Source organism: Oncorhynchus mykiss, chromosome 10 (assembly GCF_057628025.1).
Source record: "Oncorhynchus mykiss isolate SJ-2025 chromosome 10, ASM5762802v1, whole genome shotgun sequence".
Lineage (NCBI taxonomy): Eukaryota > Metazoa > Chordata > Actinopteri > Salmoniformes > Salmonidae > Oncorhynchus > Oncorhynchus mykiss.
In genome coordinates this window covers 52,250,372-52,265,768 of record NC_143031.1, presented here as the reverse complement: position 1 = coordinate 52,265,768, position 15,397 = coordinate 52,250,372, and the positions used below count along the sequence as shown (strand labels likewise).

Below are 15,397 nucleotides of genomic sequence, written 5' to 3'. Positions count from 1 at the left end.
TACTGCTTTCCTTATTCACCAAACTCAAAAGACATTGTGCATCAAAACAAAGAGGATCCTTCCATGGAAATTGATAGTTATGAATTTTAAAGGCAGAAAATGTAATAATGTTGAGAGGGATGGGACGTCCACTTATCCTACGGTGCATTCGGAAAGTATTCAGACCCTTTGACCTTTTCCAAATGTTGTTACGTTACAGACTTACTCCAACACATTTTCCTCATTAATCTACACACAATACCCAATAACCCACAAAGCAAAAACAGGTTTATAGACATTTTTGCAAATTTATTAAAAATAAAAAACAGAAATACCTTATTTACATAAGTATTCAGACCCTTTGCTATAAGCTCAGGTGCATCCTGGTTCCATTGATCATTCTTGAGATGTTTCTACAACTTGATTGCAACCCACCTGTGGTAAATTCAATTGATTGGACATGATTTGGAAAGGGACACACCTGTCTATATAAGGTCCCACAGTTGATAGTGCATGTCAGAGCAAAAACCAAGCAATGAGGTCGAAGAAATTGTCCGTAGAGCTCCAAGACAGGATTGTGTCGAGAAACAGATATGGGGAAGGGTACCCCAAAAATTCTGCAGGATTGAAGGTCCCCAAGGACAGAGTGGCCTCCATCATTCTTTAATGGAAGAAGTTTGAAACCACCAAGACTCTTCCTGGCCGCCCGTCCAAACTGAGCAATCGGGGGAGAAAGACCTTGGTCAGAGCGGTGCCCAAGAACACGATGGACACTGACAGACCAGAATTTCTCTGTGGAGATGGGAGAACCTTCCAGAAGGACAACCATTTCTGCTGCACTCTACCAATCAGGCCTTTATGGTAGAGAGGCAATACGGAAGCCACTCCTCAGTAAAAGGCACATGACATTCCGCTTGGAGTTTGCCAAAAGGAACCAAAAGACTCTCAGAAACAAGATTCTCTAGTCTGATGAAACCAAGATGCAACACTTTGACCTGCATGCCAAGCATCACGTCTGGAGGAAACCTGACAACATCCCTAGAGTGAAGCATGGTGGTGTCAGCACAATGCTGTGGGGATGTTTTTTAGTGGCAGGGACTGGGAGACTAGTCAGGATCGAGGGAAAGATGAATGGAGAAAGTACAGAGAAATCTTTGATGAAAACCTGCTCCAGACTTCAGACTGGGGCGAAGGTCCAACTTCCAACAGGACAATGACACTAAGCGCACAGTCAAGACAATGCAGGAGTGGCTTCGGGACAAGTCTTTGAATGTCCTTGAGTGGCCCAGCCAGAGTCCGGACTTGAACACAATCGAACATCTCTGGAGAGACCTGAAAATAGCTGTGCAGCGACTCTCCCTAACCAACCTGACAGAGCTTGAGAGGATCTGTAGAGAAGAATTTGAGAAACACCCCAAATACAGGTGTGCCAAGCTTGTAGCTGTCACGACTTCTACCGAAGGTAACTTCTCTCCCTGTTCGGGCGGCGCTTGGTGCTCGGCATCGCCGGTCTACTAGCCGCTACCGATCCCTTTTTCTTTTTCTGGTTGTTTTGTCTGTGTTCCTTTTCACACCTGGTTTTAAGTGTATGTAAAGTGTCGGAACTGTGTTTGTTCCTCCGTGCGTTTGCACGAGTTTCTGAGTATTCGAGAGCGTAGTTTGGGGATTTTTGTCTGTGACGTTTTGTATTGGTGGACTATATTATTAAACACGCTTCTCAGACATCCCTGCTCTCCTGCGCCTGACTCCTACACCTCTCACCAAGACGCATGTTATCACAGAATCCTGCACCAATATAATCATGGAGTCAGCAGGAGCGGACGCACTCCCAGGGTCTGTGGAGGAGCGAGTTCAACACCACACGGCAGTGTTACACCGACTGGGGACCGCCATGGATCAGGTGATGGCGACGATGGAGAGATGGGAGAGAGGTGGCCTTCCCACACCGTTATCAGCCACACCCCAACCAGTACCACTACCCTCTCCTTCATTGCCTGAGCACAGTGGGATTCGACTCGCCCTCCCGAGGGAGTATGATGGGATGGCGGCCGGGTGCCAGGGCTTCTTACTCCAGATGGACCTATACCTGGCGACCGTTCGTCCGGCTCCTTCGGGGGGTGAGAGCGTGAACGCCCTCGTCTCCTGCCTCGCAGGTAAAGCCCTGGAGTGGGCCAACGCGGTATGGAACGATCCTGACTCGGCGAGGGACCACTACCCAGAGTTCACCCGCCGCTTTCGGGCCGTGTTCGATCACCCACCTGAGGGTCGAGTGGCGGGTGAACGGCTGTTCCATCTGAGGCAGGAGAGGAGGAGTGCTCAGGACTTTGCTCTAGAGTTCCGGACCTTGGCCGCTGACGCGGGATGGAACGACAGGGCCTTGATCGATCACTATAGGTGTAGTTTGCGTGAGGACGTCCGTAGGGAGCTGGCCTGTAGAGACACCACCCTGTCCTTGGACCAATTGATCGACATGTCCATTCGGTTGGACAACTTGCTGGCAACCCGTGGACGTCCAGATCGGGCTCTGTCAGTTCCATCTCCCAGCTCCACCACTCCAACACCCATGGAGCTAGGAGGTGCTTCAGCGAGGGCGACCGGAGGAGGGGGCCTTTCCTGTGCCAGCTGTGGTCGCAGAGGGCACACTGCTGACCGGTGCTGGGGGGGTCCCCACGGGAGTCGAGACGCCAGGCCGAGCACTGCCCGGACACCTCAGGTGAGTCGGCACCAGGCTCACCCAGAGCCCCCTGTTGGTCACATGTATGTATGGATTGTTTTTCCTGAATTTTCCCCTCTTTCCCGGCATAAGGCGCTAGTAGATTCAGGCGCGGTGGGGAATTTTATTGACCGCGGTTTAGCGAACAGGTTAGGGATTCCCCTTGTTCAGCTGGACAAACCCTGTGCGGATGACCGCATTGCAGCCGTGCGTAATTGGCCGACTCCAACCACGGTAAAGGAGGTTCAGCGGTTCTTAGGGTTTGCCAACTACTACCGGAGGTTTATCCGGGGTTTTGGGCAGGTGGCTGCGCCCATTACGTCACTGCTGAAGGGGGGGCCGACGTGTCTGGGATGGTCGGCTGAGGCGGACAGGGCTTTTGGTCGCCTGAAGGCTCTTTTTACCTCGGCTCCCGTGCTGGCGCATCCGGACCGCTCTTTGGCATTTATAGTGGAGGTGGACGCATCCGAGGCTGGGATTGGAGCCGTGCTCTCCCAGCGCTCGGGTGCGCCACCGAAGCTCCGCCCCTGTGCTTTCTTTTCTCGGAAGCTCAGCCCGGCGGAGCAAAACTATGACGTGGGGGATTTGGAGCTGCTAGCTGTTGTCAGAGCCCTGAAGGTGTGGAGACATTGGCTTGAGGGGGCCCAACACCCTTTCCTCATCTGGACTGACCACCGTAATCTAGAGTACATTCGGGCAGCGAGGAGACTGAACCCTCGTCAGGCAAGGTGGGCCATGTTTTTCACCCGATTTAGGTTTACCATCTCCTATAGACCAGGCTCCCAGAACACTAAGGCAGACGCACTGTCCCGACTATATGATACGGAGGAGCGGGCCATTGATCCTACGCCCATCCTCCCGGCTTCTTGTCTAGTGGCACCTGTAAGGTGGGAGGTGGACGCAGACATTGAGCGAGCATCGCGTGTTGAGCCCACTCCACAACAGTGTCCAGCGGGACGGGTGTATGTTCCGCTGGAGGTTAGAGACAGGTTCATTTGGTGGGCTCACACATCCCCCTCCTCTGGTCACCCGGGGATCGGGAGGACGGTGCAATGTCTTAGTGGGAAGTACTGGTGGCCCACTTTAGCCAAGGACGTGAGGGTTTCTGTGTCCTCCTGCTCAGTGTGCGCTCAGTGCAAGGCTCCTAGGCACCTGCCCAGAAGGAAGTTACAACCCCTTCCCGTTCCACAGCGGCCTTGGTCACACCTGTCGGTTGACTTCTTGACCGATCTGCCACCGTCACAGGGAAACACCATGATCCTGGTCGTTGTGGATCGGTTTTCTAAGTCCTGTCGTCTCCTCCCTTTGCCCGGTCTCCCTACGGCCCTACAGACGGCGGAGGCCCTGTTTACTCACGTCTTCCGGCACTACGGGGTGCCTGAGGATATTGTTTCTGATCGGGGTCCCCAGTTCACGTCCAGGGTGTGGAAGGCGTTCATGGAACGTTTGGGGGTCTCGGTCAGCCTGACCTCTGGGTTTCACCCCGAGAGTAATGGGCAGGTAGAAAGAGTGAACCAGGATGTGGGTAGGTTTCTGCGGTCGTATTGCCAGGACCGGCCAGGGGAGTGGGCGAAGTACATCCCCTGGGCGGAGATGGCCCAGAACTCACTCCCCCACTCCTCTACGAACCTGTCACCCTTCCAATGTGTTTTGGGATATCAGCCGGTCCTGGTACCATGGCATCAGAGCCAGACGGAGGCTCCTGCGGTGGACGATTGGGTGAAACGCTCAAGGGAAACCTGGGAGGCCGCCCACGGGTACCTTAAACAGGCCGAAGGGCGGCAGAAGGCCAGTGCCGACCGCCACCGCAGCGAGTCCCGGTGTACACACCGGGGGACCGGGTCTGGCTCTCGACCCGAAACCTGCCCCTCCACCTGCCCTGCCGGAAGCTGGGTCCGCGGTTTGTGGGGCCATTCAAAGTCCTGAGGAGAATAAACACTGTCAGGACTTCTACCAAAGGTAACTCCTCTCCCTGTTCGGGCGGTGCTCGGCGTCGCCGGTCTACTAGCCGCTACCGATCCCTTTTTCTTTTTCTGGTTGTTTTGTCTGTGTTCCTTTTCACACCTGGTTTTCAATTGCTTTGATTTCTGTGGGTATATAGGGCACCTGTTACCTGCCGTAATTTGTGCAGGATTAGACTTGTGTGTATTGCGCTTGATTGTATTTGATGTTTGTTGTTTTTTCGCTATTACGCACGTGTATGTAAAGTGTCCCTTGCGTTTCTGAGTATTCCAGAGCGTAGTTTTGGGATTTTTGTCTGTGCCGTTTTGTATTGGTGGACTATATTATTAAACACGCTTCTCAGACATCCCTGCTCTCCTGCGCCTGACTCCTACACCTCTCACCAAGACGCATGTTATCACAGTAGTATCATACCCAGGAAGACTTAATGCTATAATCTATTTTATCAATTTTAGAAGAAGGCTGAAATGTAACAAAATGTGGAAAAAGTCAAGTTGTCTGAATACTTTCCAAATGCACTGTATGTCTGAGGAAATACATCATATGCTATACATGTGACGGAAAGTGCCACACCAAAACTGCTTTATTCCTTTCCTACTTCATCAACTTAAAGGGCATTGTGCTTTAAAAGAATACCCCTTCTTTCAATATAAACCCATTCTTATAAATGTCCTACCTCTCAGGTTGTAGATTTCACATGTTAGAAGGAGGGGACATCCACTTATCCTGTCACTGATGGAATACATCATGCTATAAGAGGTGTGAGGGGTATCTGCTGCAGTGGGGAATAATTTTTAGGACATCCAACCACTATATCAGCAGGCAGGCTGTTCTGGTCCCCAACCAACAAGCCTTTACAAACTAATTTACTTACTGAATTGAGTTTCCACCCAGCCTGACAGGCCCAGGACGAGAAGCTAAAGAAGTTTTGCAGGTGGCATGGTGCTATAGCCATCATCCGACCGTGCTTCATAAAACACTATAACACTATAGAAACAGCAGGGACTGCAGGCATGTCATTACTATTATAACTCTATGAAAAATTAGCCCGGGTGATAGGTATTCTGGTGACACATATTGCAATTAAATGCATTAAATTAATCATTTTCATCTCTATTTTTGGCCACATAACCAGGTTTCCATCTGACCTTTATATGCACCTCAGCCAAATACATTTAAACTCAGTAAAAATTCCCTGTTTTAGGTCACCACTTCATTTTAAGAATGTGACATGTCATAATAATAGTAGAGAGAATTATTTATTTCAGCTTTCATCACATTAACCTTTCTGATCTCCCCATCCCGGATCCGGGTTCGTGAATACAGACTCAAGCTCATTACCATAACGCAACGTTAACTATTCATGAAAATCGCAAATGAAATGAAATAAATATGCTAGCTCTCAAGCTTAGCCTTTTGTTAACAACACTGTCATCTCAGATTTTCAAAATATGCTTCTCAACCATTGCAAAACAAGCATTTGTGTAACAGTATTGATGGCTAACGTAGCATTTAGCATTAGCATTCAGCTGGCAACATTTACACAAAAAAACAGAAAAGCATTCAAAAAAATCATTTACCTTTGAAGAACTTCAGATGTTTTCAATGAGGAGACTCTCAGATAGCAAATGTTCAGTTTTTCCTGAAAGATTATTTGTTTAGGACAAATCGCTCCGTTTTCTGCGTCACGTTTAGCTATGAAAAAACCCCTGTATCCAGGATTGTGTAAATCTATCAGCAAGCTCATTAGCATAACACAACGTTAACTATTTATGAAAATCGCAAATGAAATGAAATAAATATGCCATCTCTCAAGCTTAGCCTTTTGTAAACAACACTGTCATCTCAGATTTTCAAAATATGCTTCTCAACCATAGGAAAACAATAATTTGTGTAAAAGTAGCTAGCTAGAGTTAGCATTTCGCGTTAGCATTTAGCGTTAGCATTAGCGTTAGCATCCAGCACGCAACATTAACAAAAACATAAAAGCCTTCAAATAAAATCATTTACCTTTGAAGAACTTCTGATGTTTTCAATGAGGATACTCTCAGTTAGATAGCAGATGCTCAGTTTTTCCAAAAAGATTCCTTGTGTATTAGAAATAGCTCCGTTTTATACATCACATTTGGCTACCAAAAAAAATCCATAAATTCAGTCCTCAAAACGCAAACTTTTTTCCAAATTAACTCCATAATATCGACTGAAAACATGGCAAACGTTGTTTAGAATCAATCCTCAAGGTGTTTTTCACATATCTCTTCATTGATACATCGTTCTTGGACACATGCTTTCTCTCCTGAATCCCAGGAGAAAATGCCCGCACCTGAAGATTACGCACAAATTTAGACAAAGGACACCGGGCGGACCTCTGGAAAATGTAGTCTCTTATGGCCAATCTTCCAATGATATGCCTACAAATACGTCACAATGCTGCTAAGACCTTGGGCGAACGACAGAAAGTGTAGGCTCATTCGTTGCGCAATCACAGCCATATAAGGAGAGAATGGAAAACAGAGCTTCAGAAATTCTGCTAATTCCTGGGTGATGCATCATCTTGGTTTCGCCTGTAGAATGAGTTCTGGGGCACTTACAGACAAAATCTTTGCAGATTCTGAAACTTCAGAGTGTTTTCTTTCCAAAACTGTCAAGAATATGCATAGTCGAGCATCTTTTCGTGACAAAATATCGCGCTTAAAACGGGAACGTTTTTTATCCAAAAATGAAATAGCGCCCCTAGAGCTCTAAGAGGTTTTAACAGTGGTTCAGAAGTTTTCATACACTCAATTAGTACTTGGTAGCATTGCCTTTAAATTGTTTAACTTAGGTCAAACTGAGTCAGGTTTGTAGGCCTCATTTCTCGCACACGCTTTTTCAGTTCTGCCCACACATTTTCTATAGGATTGAGGTCAGGGCTTTGCGATGGCTGCTCCAATACCTTTACTTTGTTGTCCTTAAGCCAGTATGCCACAACTTTGGAAGTATGTTTGGGGTCATTGTCCATTTGGAAGACCCATTTGCGACCAAGTCTGATGTCTTGAGATGTTGCTTCAATATATCCCCATAATTTTCCTCCCTCATGATGCCATGTAATTTGTGAAGTGCAACAGTCCCTCCTGCAGCAAAGCACCCCCACAACATTATGCTGCACCCCCGTGCATCACGGTTGGGATGGTGTTCTTCGGCTTGCAAGTCTCTCCCTTTTTCCTCCAAACAAAACAATGGTCATTTTGGCCAAACAGTTCTATTTTTGTTTCATCAGACCAGACGACATTTCTCCAAATAGTACAATCTTTGTCCCCATGTGCATTTGCAAACCGCCGTCTGGCTTTTTTATGGCGGTTTTGGAGCAGTGGCTTCTTCCTTGCTGAGCGGCCTTTCAGGTTATGTCAATATAGGACTAGTTTTACTGTGGATATAGATACTTTTGTACCTGTTGCCTCCAGCATCTTCACAAGGTCCTTGTGACAGAACGCTTCTCCTTCCTGAGTGTATGACGGCTGCGTGGTCCCAAGGTGTTTATACTTGTGTACTATTGTTTGTACAGACGAACATGGAACCTTCAGGCGTTGGATTGTGGAGGTCTACAATTTTTTTCTGAGGTGTTGAATGATATCTTTTGATTTTCCATGATGTCAAGCAAAGAGGCACTGAGTTTGAAGGTAGGCCTTGAAATACATCTACAGGTACACCCCCAATTGACTCAAATGATGTCAATTAGCCTATCAGAAGCTTCTAATGCCATGACATAATTTTCTGGAATTTTCCAAGCTGTTTAAAGGCACAGTCAACTTAGTGCATGTAAACTTCTGACCCACTGGAATTGTGATACAGTGAATTATAAGTGAAATAATCTATCTGTAAACAAATTGCTGGAAGAATTACTTGTGTCATGCACAAAGTAGATGTCTTAACTGACTTGCCAAAACTATAGTTAGTTAACAAGACATTTTTGGAGTGGTTGAAAAGCAAGTTTTAATTACACCAATCTAAGTGTATATAATCTTCTGACATTTGTGATGTAAATAACATTGGACTGATCAATGTGTTGTCATGTGTGGCATGAGTTCTGAGTGTCAAATAGTACAGAAAGCTGATAAAACTAACATTGAAATTAAGATTGGCTATAGCCCATGCTGATCAATGTTCTTTGTGTGTCGCAGGGTACAAAGTGTTATGCAGTGAGTACATGCAGTTCTTATTTCACTGTCCCGACACTCACCCTGCAGGCATTTCTCTCTTCATGTACGTAGACAAGAGGGGCCTTACCTTGTAGCATATTCTCACACAAACTTGGTCCTCCACATCCAGATTGGCTGTTTGCTCGGCAATGGCTGTTCTGACCTCAAATGGAACAGCCTTACACGTGGGTCAAGCCATTATATTATTTATTCAAGTCAGTATTCACTTTACTTTAAAAGGTTCTGGGGCCTATTCAAAACACATACATTTACAGCGAGCCGCCCTTTGCACCGTGCCTAATAAATAACCCACAAACCTAAGCAGCTCTAATGCACTGTGACATGTTATGGATCCAATGCTCTTTCACCTTCGAGAACAGAGAGATTAATCCATACTGCAAGTACACAGGCTGTACCACGTTGACCACATGACACAAGACACAGGGAACCTACACCATACAGAATAAACAAAAGTATGTGGACACCCCTTCAAATTAGTGGATTCGGCTATTTCAGCCACATCCATTGCTGACAGGTGTATAAAATTGTTCAATCTCCATAGACAAATATTGGCAGTATAATAGCTTTTACTGAAGAGCTCAGTGACTTTCAACGTGGCACCGTCATAGGATGTCACCTTTCCAACAAGTTAGTTCGTCAAATTTATGCCCTGCTAGAGCCGCAATAAGTACTGTTATTGTGAAGTGGAAACGTCTAGGTGCAGCAACAGCTAAGCCACGAAGTGGTAGGGCGCACAAGCACCACAGAACAGGACCGCTGAGGGCTGAAGCGCGTAGCTTGTAAAATGTGTCTTTCCTCGGTTGCAACATTCACTACCGAGTTCCAAACTGCCTCTGGAAGCAACGTCAGCACAATAACTGTTCGTCTGGAGCTTCATGAAATGGGTTTCCATGGCCGAGCAGACGCACACAAACCTCAGATCACAATGCACAATGCCAAGCGTTGACTGGAGTGACGTAAAGCTTGCCATTGGAATCTGGAGCATTGGAAATGCGAAATCTTGATTAGATAAGTATTAAAATCCCTGGTTAAGTCTGTAAGAGCTATCTACACCTGGATTGTACAATGTTTGCACATTATTCTTTTAAAAATTCTTCAAGCTCTGTCAAATGAGTTGTTGTTCATTGCTAGACAGGTCTTTCCATATATTTTCAAGCAGATTAAAGTAAAACATGTAACTCAGTCACACAGGAACATTCACTGTCTTTTTGGTAAGCAACTCCATTGTAGATTTGGCATTGTGTTTTAGGTTATTGTCCTGCTGAAAGGTGAATTCATCTCCCAGTGTCTGGTGGAAAGCAGACTGAACCAGGTTTTCCTCTAGGATTTTATCTGTGCTTAGCTCCATTCTGTTCTTTTTCATCCTGAAAAAATCCCCAGTCCTTCACGATTACAAGTAAACCCATAACATGATGCAACCACCACTATGCTTGAAAATATGGAGAGAGGAGTCAGTATTGTGTTGTAGGGGATTTGCCCCGAAACATAACAGTTTGTGTTCCGGAAAAAAAGTAAATTTGATTTGTCACATTTTTAGCATTATTACTTTTGTGCCTTGTTGCAAACATGATTCATGTTTTGGAATATTTTTTATTTTGTGCAGGATTCCTTCTTTTCACTCTGTCAATTAGATTAGTATTATGGAGTAAATACAATGTTGTTGATCCCATCCACATTTTCTTCTATCACAGCTATTAAACTCTGCAACTGTTTTAAAGTCACCGTTGGCATCATGGTGAAATCCCTGAGCGTTTTCCTTTCTCTCCGACAACTGAGTTGAGTGTGAAAAACCCAGCAGTGTTGCAGTTCTTGACACACTCAAATCGGTGCACCTGGAACCTACCACCATATCCCGTTCAAAGGCACTTAAATATTTTGTCTTTCCCAGTGTTTCCCAACCCTGGTCCTTGAGTACCCCCAAGAGCACACATTTTTATTGTAACCATGGACACGCATAGAAGCGAAGCGAGGCGGCCATCTCTGTCGGCGCCGGAACTAACTGCCCTCCAGGACACCTACACCACCCGATGTCACAGGAAGGCCATAAAGATCATCAAGGACAACAACCACCCGAGCCACTGCCTGTTCACCCCGTTATCATCCAGAAGGCGAGGTCAGTACAGGTGCATCAAAGCTGGGACCGAGAGACTGAAAAACAGCTTCTATCTCAAGGCCATCAGACTGTTAAACAGCCACCACTAACATTGAGTAGCTGCTGCCAACACACTGACTCAACTCCAGCCACTTTAATAATGGGAATTGATGGGAAATTATGTAAAATATATCACTAGCCACATTAAACAATGCTACCTAATATAATGTTTACATACCCTACATTATTCATCTCATATGTATACGTATACACTGTACTCTACATCATCTACTGCATCTTTATGTAATACATGTATCACTAGCCACTTTAACTATGCCACTTTGTTTACATACTCATCTCATATGTATATACTGCACTCGATACCATCTACTGTATCTTGCCTATGCCGCTCTGTACCATCACTCATTCATATATCTTTATGTACATATTCTTTATCCCCTTACACTTGTGTCTATAAGGTAGTAGTTTTGGAATTGTTAGCTAGATTACTTGTTGGTTATTACTGCATTGTCGGAACTAGAAGCACAAGCATTTCGCTACACTCGCATTAACATCTGCTAACCATGTGTATGTGACAAATAAAATTTGATTTGATTTGACACGCATACCTGATTCAACTTGTCAACTAATCATCAAGTCCTCGATGAGCTGAATGAGGTGTGTTTGTCCAAGGCTACAACAAAAATGTGTACTGTTGGGGATACTCGAGGACCAGGGTTGGGAAACACTGGTCTTGCTCATTCACCCTCTGAACAGCACACATACACATTTCCTGTCTCAAATGTCTCAAGGCTTAAAAATCCTTCTTTAAGTCTCCTCCCCTTCAACTACATTGATTGAAGTGGATTTAACAAGTGACATCAACAAGGGATCATGGCTTTTACCTGAATTCACCTGGTCAGTCTATGTGATGGAAAGTTCGTAATGTTTTGTACACTCAGTGTATAGCCAAGTTGTGTATTTATTATTATGTGTTATTACTTTTCTATTATTTCTTTATTTTCTCTCTCTCTGCATTGTTGGGAAGGGCCCGTAACTAAGCATTTCACTGTTAGTCTACACCTGTTCTTTAAAAAGGATGTGACAAATAATATTTGGTTTGATTTGAGAATATCCTAGCTCTGTGTATGAAATTAAGCGCGTACATACTGTATATCTCTAATTCCAATACTGTAGAAACCGGTAAGTGGAGTAGGTTACACAATGTGTGGAGTAGGCCTATAAAACTAATCCACAAAAATATACAAGGGCTGAAGGACACATTTAACATCTTCAACAAAGACTAAAGGAGTGTGATTATGATTTTGGGGGAAAAAGCTCAAAATGCGGTGAAAACATTTCACAAAACATTATCAAAGGCTCTTGCGTATCAAACGAGTTGGACCAGATTGAGGAGGATATAAATTCTGATTGAAATTACAATAAATACCAGACTTTTTCCTCTCTTTGATATGGTTGCTGTGCATGTTATTTGGAACACTTAGTCATTTAGCAGATGCCCCATTCTATACAGTCTTTGCAGCATGCATGAAAATGATTAACAACATGCGATGTGTGATCAAAAACATAACGCGATCCAAAGATAACAAATGTGTTTGATTGAACAGAAAGCTCTCTGAAAGAAAGTAAATGGTGGCAAACCTATGAAACAGGCAATATAACTATGTCAAAGATACTGGTGGCCAACGAATGTTACAACACATGTTTGCTGGAAGCAATTATATAAAACAGTGTACATAAGAAAAAGCATTGCTGTTTTGAATATAAACGTATGTTAGGCTAGCTTTACGGACACTTAACCACAGTATTGTGCTACTACAAGCACACAAGTCTCCGATACAGGAAAATTATACAAAGCAGTATTCATTTTAAAGTATGGCTGTGATAAACTATGTGATTTAGCCCTACAGACACTTAACTACAGTACTATACTCCTTCAAGTAAGAACATAAGTCTCCCCTACAGGATAATTATATGAATACACTTATTTTTGTGAAGAATGTGTAAATGACATACAGTACATGTAAACTGTACTACTCCAACAAAAGGGCTTATCAAGAAAAATATCCAAAAGGACTAATTTGAGGCAGCGCTACTCCTACAGTAGTACAGAAGTACTTTTAGATAGTAATTTTTTGACACTTGTGAGAGTAAATGCCATTCCGATTAATCTGTTATTTTTTATTGTTAAAGGAAAATACCACACAAGATGCATCACACTGTGACACTTTCTGGGAAGTTTCTGGGAAGTTCTATACCGTGATTGCTGCCATTGCAAAACATTTTCGACTGTATCAACAGCGGACTAATGAAACAAATACCAAAAGTTTTTGACTGTTATTTTCCTTTAAGGTTAAACACTGACCCTTTTGTATCTAAATGAGGCTTACACAAGTGTATGAGTTCCTCAAGAGCCTGTGCATATTCCAATGTTGGGATATGCAAATAGTAATGTTATGAAGGACAATTTAAGTTTTCTGTTTACAAACCTAAGATGATGAACAGGAATCACATTTACTCTTACGGTTGGCCAAAAATAATTATTTGAAAGATATGGCCCTAATAGGCCACACCTCCTGAAACAGATGGTTAAACAAAATGGTGTTCTGTCCAATATTAACCCAGCGCTGGGTTACTGTACCAAATTAACCCCACATTTGTTAGAGTGTACCCAGGTCTCCCCAACAGGATGTGACTCTTTAACCACTTCAGTAATCACCCGGTGGTCTAATGACTATAGAGATATTAACCTGGTAGAAATTGGAGCTTTTAACTCACCTTAACAACTACCCCCTGCCCCCTAATGACTACCCCCTTCCCCAGCTAATGATGGGTCACTGCAGTCTGCTGAGTACTAAACACCTAGAGAGAGGGAGGGAGGGAGGATGAGAGAGAGAGAAAGAGAGACTTCTAGGGAAAGAGTAGGCAGAGTCAAAGGCCAAGGCAACAGAAGAGCTCATTAGGAAGGTTGGGAAAACAGAGGTAATTTGCTCTTATGTGGAGTCAGGAACTCCTCTGCTATGGAAGGCACATATAGCACTCTCAGAGGGGTGTTTCTCTAACAATGTTAGTCTGACTGGCTTGTATATGTACACCAGTGGCGGTCAGTGCCATTTCAGATGAGGGAGGCCAATTTATTTTATTTGGGGCGGAGAATGGCCTTCTTCCTATTACAGCATATTGGATGACTGTCATTCAAATTCCATTCACCCAGATAAACGTAACAGCGATAGGGTTAGGCTGCTACATTTGTATTTATTTAACTATGCAAGTCAGTTAAGATCAAATTCTTATTTACAATGACGGCCTACTTGTAAAGCACCCCAGGCCAAACCCTCCCCTAACCCGGACGACGCTGGGCCAATTGTGTGCCACCCTATGGGACTCCCGATCACGGCCGGTTGTGAAACAGACCAGGATCAAACCCGGGTCTGTAGTGATTCCTCTACCATTGCAGTGCCTTAGACCGCTGCACCACTCGGGAGTCCGTGATACAGTATACTCAAATTTTCCCTATACCCATTATGAGGTTGCTACAACCTAGACTATGAATGGACGTTTACAACGTAGGTGCACACAGGTCGAGAGACAAATTTGATGTGACATACAGTGACACATGGACAAACAGTGATATAGCGGGTGCAATCATTAGTCCATTGGACAAATGTAGGTAAGTTTATCCCTGTTTCGTTTAGTTTGCTTCTGTTTAAGAATTGTTTTTCAACAGAATCGGCGGAATGAATCCACTCCTGATAACGCGTAAACTAAACGCAATTCACAGTTTCATAGCAGCCACGCTGTATTCCTTCTCCCATCTACGTTACCTCTTCCCTTCGCTTATGGACTTCAATGCACAACACATCAGCTATATGTGACCAGGCGAAAAAATACTTTCCAAGCCACTACACACCACCTACATCGTTGTCACCATATTAGCTAAAGTAATGTCATAGTCAGCATAGCTAATAGAACTAACGCGTTAGTTAACCCACTACAATCATGCAGTAACGTTACAGTGTACAGTCAGTAAGCAGTTACACCGGCGGCCCCAGTTTCAATAAATTTGTAAAACCAAAAGCTTACCTTGACTTGGAAGAGTTCCAGTGTTGTGTTGGACAGTCATAGTCAGCTAACTAACATAGCATCCCTATGTTTGAGCAGGGTTCTTCAGTAGGGTAAAGTAGCTAGCTACATTTGCTAGCTAAGTAAGTGAAACTGAAAAAAAATGACTCACTCTCTCTCTCTCTTTCTCTGTTGCTTCTCCTTCATTTAGGAATAAATTAATTTTTTAAAAACTGTTCAACTATTTTCTCTTTCTTTTAGTCAACTACCCACCACCTTTTATGTACTGCAGTGCTAGTTAGCTGTATATTATGATTTCAGTACTAGATTAATTATCTGATCCTTTAATTGTGTGGACCACATGTCAGT

At 44.2% G+C, this 15,397-nt stretch overlaps 1 long non-coding RNA gene across 7 annotated transcripts in view; it reads right to left on the bottom strand.

Annotated features, from left to right (window-relative positions):
• LOC149980063 (uncharacterized) overlaps positions 1-7,115 on the bottom strand; it is a 145,175-nt gene extending 138,060 nt beyond the window's left edge. For 6 of the 7 annotated variants that reach the window (XR_016483806.1, XR_016483809.1, XR_016483811.1 and 3 more), the window contains exons 1-2: positions 6,665-7,114; positions 6,235-6,296 (exon numbers count right to left, since the gene is read on the bottom strand). This is a non-coding gene — a long non-coding RNA (uncharacterized LOC149980063). Of the gene's footprint in view, positions 1-6,234; positions 6,297-6,664 lie in introns of all 7 variants that reach the window. The other variant, XR_016483808.1, reaches the window with a different exon arrangement.
• Between the last annotated feature and the right edge of the window lie 8,282 nt (positions 7,116-15,397).